Source organism: Oncorhynchus mykiss, chromosome Y (genome assembly GCF_013265735.2).
Source record: "Oncorhynchus mykiss isolate Arlee chromosome Y, USDA_OmykA_1.1, whole genome shotgun sequence".
Lineage (NCBI taxonomy): Eukaryota > Metazoa > Chordata > Actinopteri > Salmoniformes > Salmonidae > Oncorhynchus > Oncorhynchus mykiss.
Genome location: NC_048593.1, coordinates 3,476,257 through 3,486,818, shown reverse-complemented (window position 1 = coordinate 3,486,818; position 10,562 = coordinate 3,476,257).

Here is a 10,562-nt window from a genome sequence, read left to right as displayed (position 1 = left end):
TGAATGTTTCTTCATCTCTATCTCATTCACTTCTATTGAAGCAGTTCTCTGTAGGCATGTGAAACAACAAACTCAGTTTTTTTTTACGGTAAATGAATAATATAGATATAATAACATACAAAATGTGACATTATCGACTATTCATTACTATAAGTACCTCAAATAAACATCCCATAAGAAAAACATTGCTTTTGGATAAGACCGTTTGCAAATGACTAAAATGTGAATGTAATAACTGTAACTGTAGCATACATGTCGGCTAGGGCTAGGCTACTGAAAGGTTTCGGTCCAGTAGGCCTAATGCCTGAATCAGACCAGTCATAAAACAAATTGGAATAGGACCTCTCTGGCCTTAAGCTTCTATCATAGTCTAAAACGTGTACACATATGGACAGCAGTGTTCGAGAATAATGGACAATTGGCTTTCAAACTTTTCGAATTCTTAGCCTGTCTTCTTCAACTGTCAACACGTTCAAATGAATAGAGGACATCATTTGAGTCAATTGGAGGTGTACCTGTGGATGTATTTCAAGGCCTACCTTCAAACTCAGTGCCTCTTTGCTTGACATCATGGGAAAATCAAAAGAAATCAGCCAAGACCTCAGAAAACAAATTGTAGACCTCCACAAGTCTGGTTCATCCTTGGGAGCAATTTCCAAACGCCAATTTCCAAAAGCCTGAAGGAACCACGGTCATCTGTACAAACAATAATATGCAAGTATAAACACCATGGGACCACGCAGCCGTCATACCGCTCAGGAAGTAGACGCGTTCTGTCTCCTAGAGATGAACGTACTTTGGTGCGAAGAGTGCAAATCAATCCCAGAACAACAGCAAAGGACCTTGTGAAGATGCTGGAAGAAACATGGGGACAAAGATCGTACTTTTTGGAGAAATGTCCTCTCGTCTAATGAAACAAAAATAGAACTGACCATCGTTATGTTTGGAGGAAAAAGGGGGAGGCTTGCAAGCTGAAGAACACCATCCCAACCATGAAGCACGGGGTGGCAGCATCATGTTGTGGGGGTGCTTTACTGCAGGAGGGACTGGTGCACTTCACAAAATAGATGGCATCATGAGGAAAGAAAATGTTGTGGATATATTGAAGCAACATCTCAAGACATCAGTCAGGAAGTTAAAGCTTGGTCGCAAATGGGACTTCCAAATGGACACTGACCCCAAGCATACTTCCAAAGTTGTGGCAAAATGGCTTAAGGATAACAAAGTCAAGGTATTGGAGTGGCCATCACAAAGCCCTGACCTCAATACTATAGAAAATGTGTGGGCAGAACTGAAAAGGTGTGTGCGAGCAAGGAGGCCTACAAACCTGACTCAGTTACACCAGCTCTGTCAGGAGGAATGGGCCAAAATTCACCCAATTTATTGTGGGAAGCTTGTGGAAGGCTACCCAAAATGTTTGACCCAAGTTAAACAATTTAAAGGCAATGCTATCAAATACTAATTGAGTGTATGTAAACTTCTGACCCACTGGGAATATGATGAAAGAAATAAAAGCTAAAATAAATCATTATCTCTACTATTATTCTGACATTTCACATTCTTAAAATAGTGGTGATCCTAACTGACCTAATTCAGGGAATTTTTACTAGGGTTAAATGTCAGGAATTGTGAAAAACTGAGTTTTAATGCATTTAGCTAAGGTGTATGTAAACTTCCAACTTCAAATGTATATCACTCCAGTGTTTAATTGCTAAATTGTAATTATTTTGCCACTATGACATATTTATTGCCTTACCTCCCTAATCTTTCTTCATTTGCACATACTGTATATAGACCTTTCTATTGTGTTATTGACTGTACGTTTGTTTATTCCATGTGTAACTCTGTATTGTTTGTGTCGCACTGCTTTGCTTTATCTTGTCCAGGAGGCAGTTGTACATGAGAACTTGTTCTCAACTGGCCTACATGGTTAAATAAAGGTGAAATAAAAAAAAAATATTCCGTTAGATATTTGGGGGAGGACTCTCTGTTGTTCCATGTAGCTAATCTGTTCTTCAATGCCTTTGTATGGGCTAATAGCAGTAAGGCCCAAAATAATTGTTCATCAAATAATTATTTTCATATTTTTGGGGATACCTAAAGAGATCTTTCTAATATTCTAAATCAAATAGCTAAATAGTTCATGGTGTGTTCTTCTTAAAACAATGCCATATAGCTTACTAGAACCTCCACGGCTTTGACTGCTATGGGTTAAAGAGGAATTTCACCTGTGCCACGGTACATAGTCATTAATATATAACAACATTACGCCTGTCATAAACATCAACATTATCCAAACCACAAGCTACAGTAGACCGAGCGTATATTCATGTCACTGGTAGAATCGGGAAGTTTCAACTTGTATCCTGTATACTCGTCTGCTCATAGTGAACCACAAAGTCCAGCATTCATAGTCAATGCAGATACCGCACCGCCAGGTAGATAGGGCGTGCCCACAAATTTGGTTGATGGCATTGTTTACTTCAAACAACCAACGGGCAGTAATCTCAGAACTTCTCTAGGCAAATTTATGGGTTAAACGTTTGTTTTTCACTGACGTTTGTTTTGTCTGGCTGTGCTGATTACAAACAAGTGCAAAAATGAGTTATCTTTCCCCAGTTCTACCTACCAGAGACTTACCCTGATGCTGCCAGTCGTTTGTGGCAATCAACAATGATACTTACGGTGAACAAAGATTATCAGAGGGATTTTATTAGCAGCTAACGTTTCAGTCCTGTATTGAACTCTGAAAGCCATCAGCTAAATCATATAGCTAGCTATCTTTTGGATACACACTGTCAATCAATTTCACCTATGCTATGGTAGTCACTGCTAGACTGGTTGTTACCTTCAGCAGAGTAAACATGTTTGTTTGTTTGTTCTATCTTCGACTAAGGTCAGCTCACGTAAGCTAGCTAACGTTAGCAAATAAGAGCAACTCAGTCTGGTAGCCATCTATTCCACCTTTGTCTGGAAAACACTCTGTTACTAAAAATCGAATCGTCGATATAGCTAACTCACTCTCGGTGTGTTGGTATAATAATGATGAATATGTATAAATTGTCTATGGTTGGTTAGTTGGTTCTCAGCTGGCTAGCAATCTTGCTGCCAATTTAATGACGCTAACTAGCTAACAGCAAGCTGACAATATGAAATGTCCATGCTAGGTGTGCTAAACTAGCCAGTCTAGAGTTCAATACAATTAGTGGAATGGTTAAATTGTGTATTGTTATGTGTTTTTGTTGTAGGTGGTACATGATTCCACCAGCATGTATTTCCAACCCCTATCTCTGCACAAGGTGAAGGTAAATTGGCAAAACTATTTACAAGTTGAAGGCTAAGATAGCGCAACTTACAGTAAGCATTGCATAAACAGGTATTGGGTAGTGATTGTATGGATCTCTGTTTGTGTTATGAGATTAGAGGTGGTTAGATGTAAACTGAGGACCACAGAGTACCTTCCAGACCCTTTTCTCTTTGTAAAACTCAGGTTATCTTGAGTCCAAAGCGGCGGCATTTTGGGAACACGAGCATGAGGGAGGAGACACACCTTACGGTTATGGAACACAACAAGATTGTGGGACAAAATGAGCAAGGGCCACTGAAAGGTATAAAATCAAGACGACAACAGTAATGACACAACAACCTCATTCTTCTCTCTGCAGATTCTCAAAACACAATGCAAAGAGACATCTACAAACTCCCTTGCTACAATTAACAAGAGTGATCTGCCTAAGTCAATGGGCTGGGGGAGGTTTACAGATAGGTGCTTTGAGATGAGGTAGGGGGTTTTGGTTGTGCTCAGAGACAGAAAATGTTATTGCTGTGTATGAGAACGATGATTGAAAAGGTGCCATTTCTCCTTAACCTCCCATACACAACAATACATACTGTATAAGAACTGCCCTTTTCACACCTTCTGTAGCCCTCCAGTCCATTCACTTTGTTGACTGATCTTGTGGTGGTCTGTTTCACCTGTCTTTGTTTGGCTCCACCCACCACCAGGTATCTCCCCTCATTATCCCGTGTATTTATACCTGTGTTCTCTGTGTCTGTTGCCAGTTTGTTTTGTTCGTCAAGCCTACCAGCGTTTTTCCCCTTGCTCCTGTCTTTTCTACAGTTCCTGTTTTCTAGTTTCCCCGGTTTTTACCATTCTGTCTGCCGAACTGTACTTTGTCCCACCACACTGGATTATTGACCTCTGCCTCATCTGACCCTGAGACTTCCTGCTGTTCTGTACCTTTTGGACTCTGATCTGGATTACTGACCTTTGCCTGCCTCTAGTCATAAACCTTTGTTACTTCGACCTAAAATCTGATAGTATGAACTGCCCTGACCGACCCAGCACTCAGACCAGCTCCACAATGCTGGGTCCCTGCAAGGAGCCACCAGTGGACAACACAAGGAGTTACTGCAATGTCTTATGGAGGGACTCTAAATCCTGGCAAAATGCCATGACCAGGCCTTCGAGACTTTGCTGGAGCAATACCGCAGATTCCCCACTGGGCAGAAGGTCACAACCGTAATCTCCCAGCCTACCCCAGTGTCCTGAGAACCCAGATAACCGGATGTTTGTACCTGACGCTGTCTGCTCCTCGGTCCTGGAGTGGGAACATTCCTCCAGGCTTGCCTGCCACCCAGGCTCCCGTCGGACCCTGGCCTTTGTGCGACAACGTTTTTGGTGGCCTACTATGGTCTCAGACGTCTCCACCTCTGTCACCGACTGCACGCAGAACAAGACTCCTCAGCAAGCTCCGGCTGGTCTTCTTCAACCATTGCCTGTCCCTCTGCGTCTCTGGTCTCAGATATCCCTGGACTTCGTCACGGGTCTTCCCCTTTCTGATGGCAAATCCGCCATCCTGAGAGTAGAAACCGGTTTTCCAAAGCCGCCCACTTCATTCTTCTGCCCAAGCTACCCTCTACCAAAGAGATGGCCCAGCTCATGGTGCAGCACATCTTCCGGATCCATGGACTCCAGGTGGACATGGTTTCAGATCGGCTCTGGGAGGCATTCTGCACGCTCATTGAGACGTCAGCCAGCCTGTCCTCCGGGTTTCACCCCCAGTCCAACGGCCAGTCAGAGCGAGCCAACCAAGACTTGGAAACAACTCTTCGCTGGCCGGTCTCCCACAACCCCACCCCCTGGAGCCAGCAACAAGGTTGAATACGCCCGCAACACCCTTCCTTGCTCTGCCACGGGTCTCTCGCCCTTTGAGTATCCCCTGGGGTATCAGCCCCTGCTCTTCCCTGAGCAAGAGGTCGGCATTCCTTCTGCCCGGATGTTTGTCCGCCGCTGTCGTTGTACGTGGAAGAGAACCGGGTCAGCTCTTCAAGACCACCTCCAAGTATTGATGACAAGCGGACCGCCACCGGACCCTGGCTCCCCGGTATCGTCTCGTGTAGAAGGTATGGCTGTCCACCCGATACATGCCCCTCCAGGTGGAGTCCCGCAAACTTTCCCCCTGGTTTATCGGCTCTTTCCCCATCGCCAGTGTCATTAGCCCCTATGCTGTTCGTCTTCTGTTGCCCCGTACCCTCCGTGTATATCCCACTTGTCATGTGTCTAAAATCCAACCGATATCTCACAGCCCATTGTCTCTTTTTGTTACTTTGATACTGTCTGCATCTGGGTCTTCCCTAAAACGTGATAGACCTTTCCTTTTTCCAAAAGTAGCTCATAATGTCCCTCAATGTCCCTAAACAATACACTAGTTTGTCTCTAAACTTTTACGTCCCAATCGGTGGACATCTTTACACACAAAGGCGTGTTGCCCTACCTCTCTTCCACAAAAACTGTAAAATGGTAACACCGCACCATGTCTTTCCAGGAGACGTACAGTACCAGCAAATCTTTTGCAAGAGGTCCAAACTAGAGGTCGAACGATTATGATTTTTCAACGCCAATACCGATACTGATTATTGGAGGACCTAAAAAAGCCGATACCGATTAATCGGCTGATTTTTTATTTCATTTGTAATAATGACAACAATTGAATGAGCACTTATTTTAACTTAATGTAATCCATCAATAAAATCATTTAGCCTCAAATAAATTATGAAACATGTTCAATTTGGTTTAAAAAATGCAAAAACAAAGTGTTCGGCAAGAAAGTAAAAGTGTAATATGTGCCATGTAAGAAAGCCAAGATCCTTGCTCAGAACATAAGAACATATGAAAGCTGGTGGTTCCTTTTAATAACATGAGTCTTCAATATTCGCAGGTAAGACGTTTTAGGTTGTGGTTATTATAGGAATTATAGGACTATTTATCTCTATACCATTTGTATTTCATTAACCTTTGACTATTGGATGTTCTTATAGGCACTTTAGTATTGCCAGTGTAACAGTATAGCTTCCGTCCCTCTCCTCGCTCCTCCCTGGGCTCGAACCAGGAACACAACGACAACAGCCACCCTCGAAGCAGCGTTACTCATGCAGAGCAAGGGGAACAATCACTCCAAGTCTCAGAGCGAGTGACGTTTGAAACAGTAGCGCGCACCCCGCTAACTAGCTTTCACATCGGTTACACGAGCCTAATCTCAGGAGTTGATAGGCTTGAAGTCATAAACAGCGCAATGCTTGACGCACAACGAAGAGCTGCTGGCAAAACGCACAAAAGTGCTGTTTGAATGAATGCTTACGAGCCTGCTGCTGCCTACCACCGCTCAGTCAGACTGCTCTGCTCAGACTGTCAGACTTAGTTATAACATAACATAATAATACACAGAAATACGAGCCTTAGGTTATAGATATGGTTGAATCCAGAAACTATCATCTCGAAAACAAGACGTTTATTCTTTCAGTGAAATACGGAACCATTCCGTATTTTAACTAGGGGTGGCATCCAATAGTCTAAATATACATTGGGGCAATGATACGCACCGCATCGATTATATGCAACGCAGGACACGCTAGATAAACTAGTAATGTCATCAACCATGTGTAGTTAACTAGTGATTATGATTGATTGATTGTTTTTTTATAAGTTTAATGCTAGCTAGCAACTTACCTTGACTTACTGCATTCGCATAACAGGCTGTCTCCTCGTGGAGTGCAATGAGAGGCAGGTGGTTAGAGCGTTGGACTAGTGAACTGTAAGTTTGCAAGATTGAATCCCCCAAGCTGACAAGGTGAAAATCTGTCGTTCTGCCCCTGAACGAGGCAGTTAACCCCCCGCTCCTAGGCCATCATTGAAAATAAGAATGTGTTCTTAACGGGCTTGCCTAGTTAAATAAAGATTAAATAATAAATTAAAAAATTAAAACGATTTACGATTGTTATGAAAACTTAGAATCGGCCCTAATTAATCGGCCATTCCGATTAATCGGTCGACTTCTTGTCCAAACAGTTGATGGTTTGTCTGCCTTTATGGATTGACAGTAAATATTTCTATAAGCGGTATAGGGCTCTGTAGTATCAAACAATCATGCAGATATATCCAAAGAATGTTTAAAAAATAAAATACAAGGGAGTGAGCACAATACAATATTTAAGGCTACCTCAAAAAGAGAACTGGCTATTCAACAAAAATGTTAAATGGTAAAAGGTAACATACAACAAAAACACAGTATGAACATTGTAGTAAAGTGCAGAGCACTGTAGCTACAGAATTTTACACCAGATAATGTGATTTAACCAAAGATTTTTGATATCCATTACTGGGAGGTACAGGATAGGTACTGTTTGGTGCAGCACAGCGAATGTTTGACCAACCTTGGCAATGCTGTCTTTGTCCTCAAAATATCTGTGTCCAGTTGCATGGGGTCCTTTTAAATTTAGAAAACCCTCCGTTATCAGTATAAAAAAAAATGTTTTACTCCATGAAGTAATCCAACAGTGTACGCAACCATCTTATCTATTTCAAGTCTTCTCTCATTGATTGAGACAGGTGTGTCTCACCATTCCAAAGAAACATACACTAAGTTCAGGGAACACTTGTCACTGTGGGAGGAGTGTTATCATGGTAAAACTGCCATTCAGCTGCTCTTGAATAATCTTCAACTTGAAACCCAGCATAATGCCCAATCCAGCGAGAGGGATACAGTTTACGGGATACAGTTCTGCTACAATGACACACACAGGCAAAGGAATTCTGTTTCTAAACAAGAATCCACTCCAGGAAGAAGTGCAGGTGCCACATGGTATTGTCTGCCAGACAAAAAAACATAATAAATCATTCTGCATTGTACAGTTTGAACAAGAGCTGAATTTTCCCAGCAGAACAACATTAGGGTAGACTAGTTGAACATGCATACATAGGCATAGAGATTACATTTAAAACAATATCTATCCTAAATAGAAAGAAATATGTCATAACCTTCAACCTTTGCACAGATGTACATAGATAGGTAAGCAGACAGTATCTAGCTACTGTACAGCCATGTCTAACAGGCATGCTTAGTCAAATATTTTATATTTTTTTATAATAAAACCAGCTAATCAGTTTTAGAGATTTACAACAGTTAAAGTGTTAAATTATTGTTTCTCCTCACTGTTAGCTAGTAAATTTAACTAGCTACCTTGCTGGATAGCCAATCATTGTTATTTACATTTGCTTGGAATCCTATCTTGTGTCTTGGTTATTTTTTGTTATTTTGAAACTTATCCACAGTCATAATCATAACTATTGTCACCCCTCGTCAATTATGTTATATAGCTAGCAGGTAAAACTATTTACATTTGCTAGAATTGCACGTTTGCTAAAAATGGGAGGTCCGGCCCATAGTAACAAGTTAGCAGGCGTCTGGCTAACTAGCTAGCCAATGCTAGTCATATGCTAACTTTTGCCCGTAAACTTAGCCTTAGGTAGCTAATTTGTATAGTAACCATATCTACGACTAAAAAGCGAAAAGGTTTACAATTGAGATACAATAGATCTCCGATTGTAAAATCTCTTCTTCTTGTCATAGACATGGCTACCAGTAACTAGCAACCTACCTAGCGGTCTTAGTTAGCAAACATAAAATGTATTTGATTTCCCACCCACTGTAACACAGTAGTATGTTAGCCAACAATACACAATATGTGACCCCCAACAGCTGGATTCGGTACTATGAAGAACATTTTGAAATGCTGTTTTTTACATTGGACAAAAGTCGACACTCAGAGCTACAAAATGCAGTGCAGTTGAATAACAATGGGAAAGTAATTCTGCTTTTTAAGTTGATAAACTTGTAACCACACTTTTGAGAAACTGGCCCTTGAATGTTTTGGTACACCTACTGGAGAACTCTTCTTTGTCTACACCTATTCAGCATCATCCACACGCTCATAAGCCTTTGCCCCACCCATCACTTTAAGGATTCACATGCCATGTGCTAAATAACCAAAGATGTCAAGACTAAATGTGGTAAAAGTAGTAGCCTACTTTTTTTTTCCTACTAGGAAAAAACTCCAGGTAAAAATACACTTCATATAGTCCTTGGACTATATCCTAATCTGATTTTGGTACAGGTCATGTTGATCTTCACGTTACCGTTTCTGGTAAACACACTAGAGCAAATCTATGTTTATTTGTCACATGCACAGGACACAGAAGGTGTAAAAGGTACAGTGAAATGGTTACTTGCATAGTAGCAAAAGTTTTCCCAGATACACTTGTATAAATTGACTGGTCATGTGAAAGAAATTCTATAACCACCCCCCTGCCACATGTAGCTAAGTGGATGGGTCACTATTGTCTAGACATGTACACATCTTCATGAAATACAATAGATGGCCGTAATCACCCCAAGCCACACCTGGTTAACTTGATGGGTCATGTAATCATCTGGTGAAGTGGAGTATTTTGTTTAGACAGCTAGCTAGTTAGCTATTTAAACAATGAACCGGGATAATCCCAACTCACACTAATACCAATACAAACATTGACATAGCTGTAGTATGAAGCTCCAGGTAGCTAAAGCTAACAAAACTAGGTGCAATGTTATCAAGGTAACATTAGGCTATAACTAGCAATGCAAATGGATTCTGATTCAAATAATATTTGTACATAGATCATACACGTAAAGTTAGTCAGCAAGCCAGCAAGCTAACGCTCGCTAGCTAGCTAACAGTACGCATTAACTTGCAATGAAAATGACTTTTGACTAAATTAGAAACATATAATATCTGAAACTGTGGCTAGACTCTTACCCGTGTACATGGATGAATGCTTCACGACAGACTGGAACCATTTAACTTAGTTTTGTTTGTAGCTACAGTACATCTTGTTTGGCCAGCATTGTGTCAAGTCTTTCCGGTTCACACTGACCTTGGCACGTGCAGAATGTATCCCATCACAACTTTGTCTAACTGATCTGGCGATAGCGCCTGCTGAATTCCCCCATCCCCTTACAAAAATGGCAGTAAAATGAAGAAAATACATGCCATGGTACTATCATAGGGTGTATCATTTGGCATGCGAATCCCAGACCTCCTGGGCAATTATGTGTGAAACATCTCACTGACCTAGAAATGCCATGGACATGATGAAAACAAGACCAGATTACCCTAGGGCTAAATTCCCATTTAAGGATTAATGAATTGCTTTTTCAACATTGCTCAGTGGTGCTGATTATGGA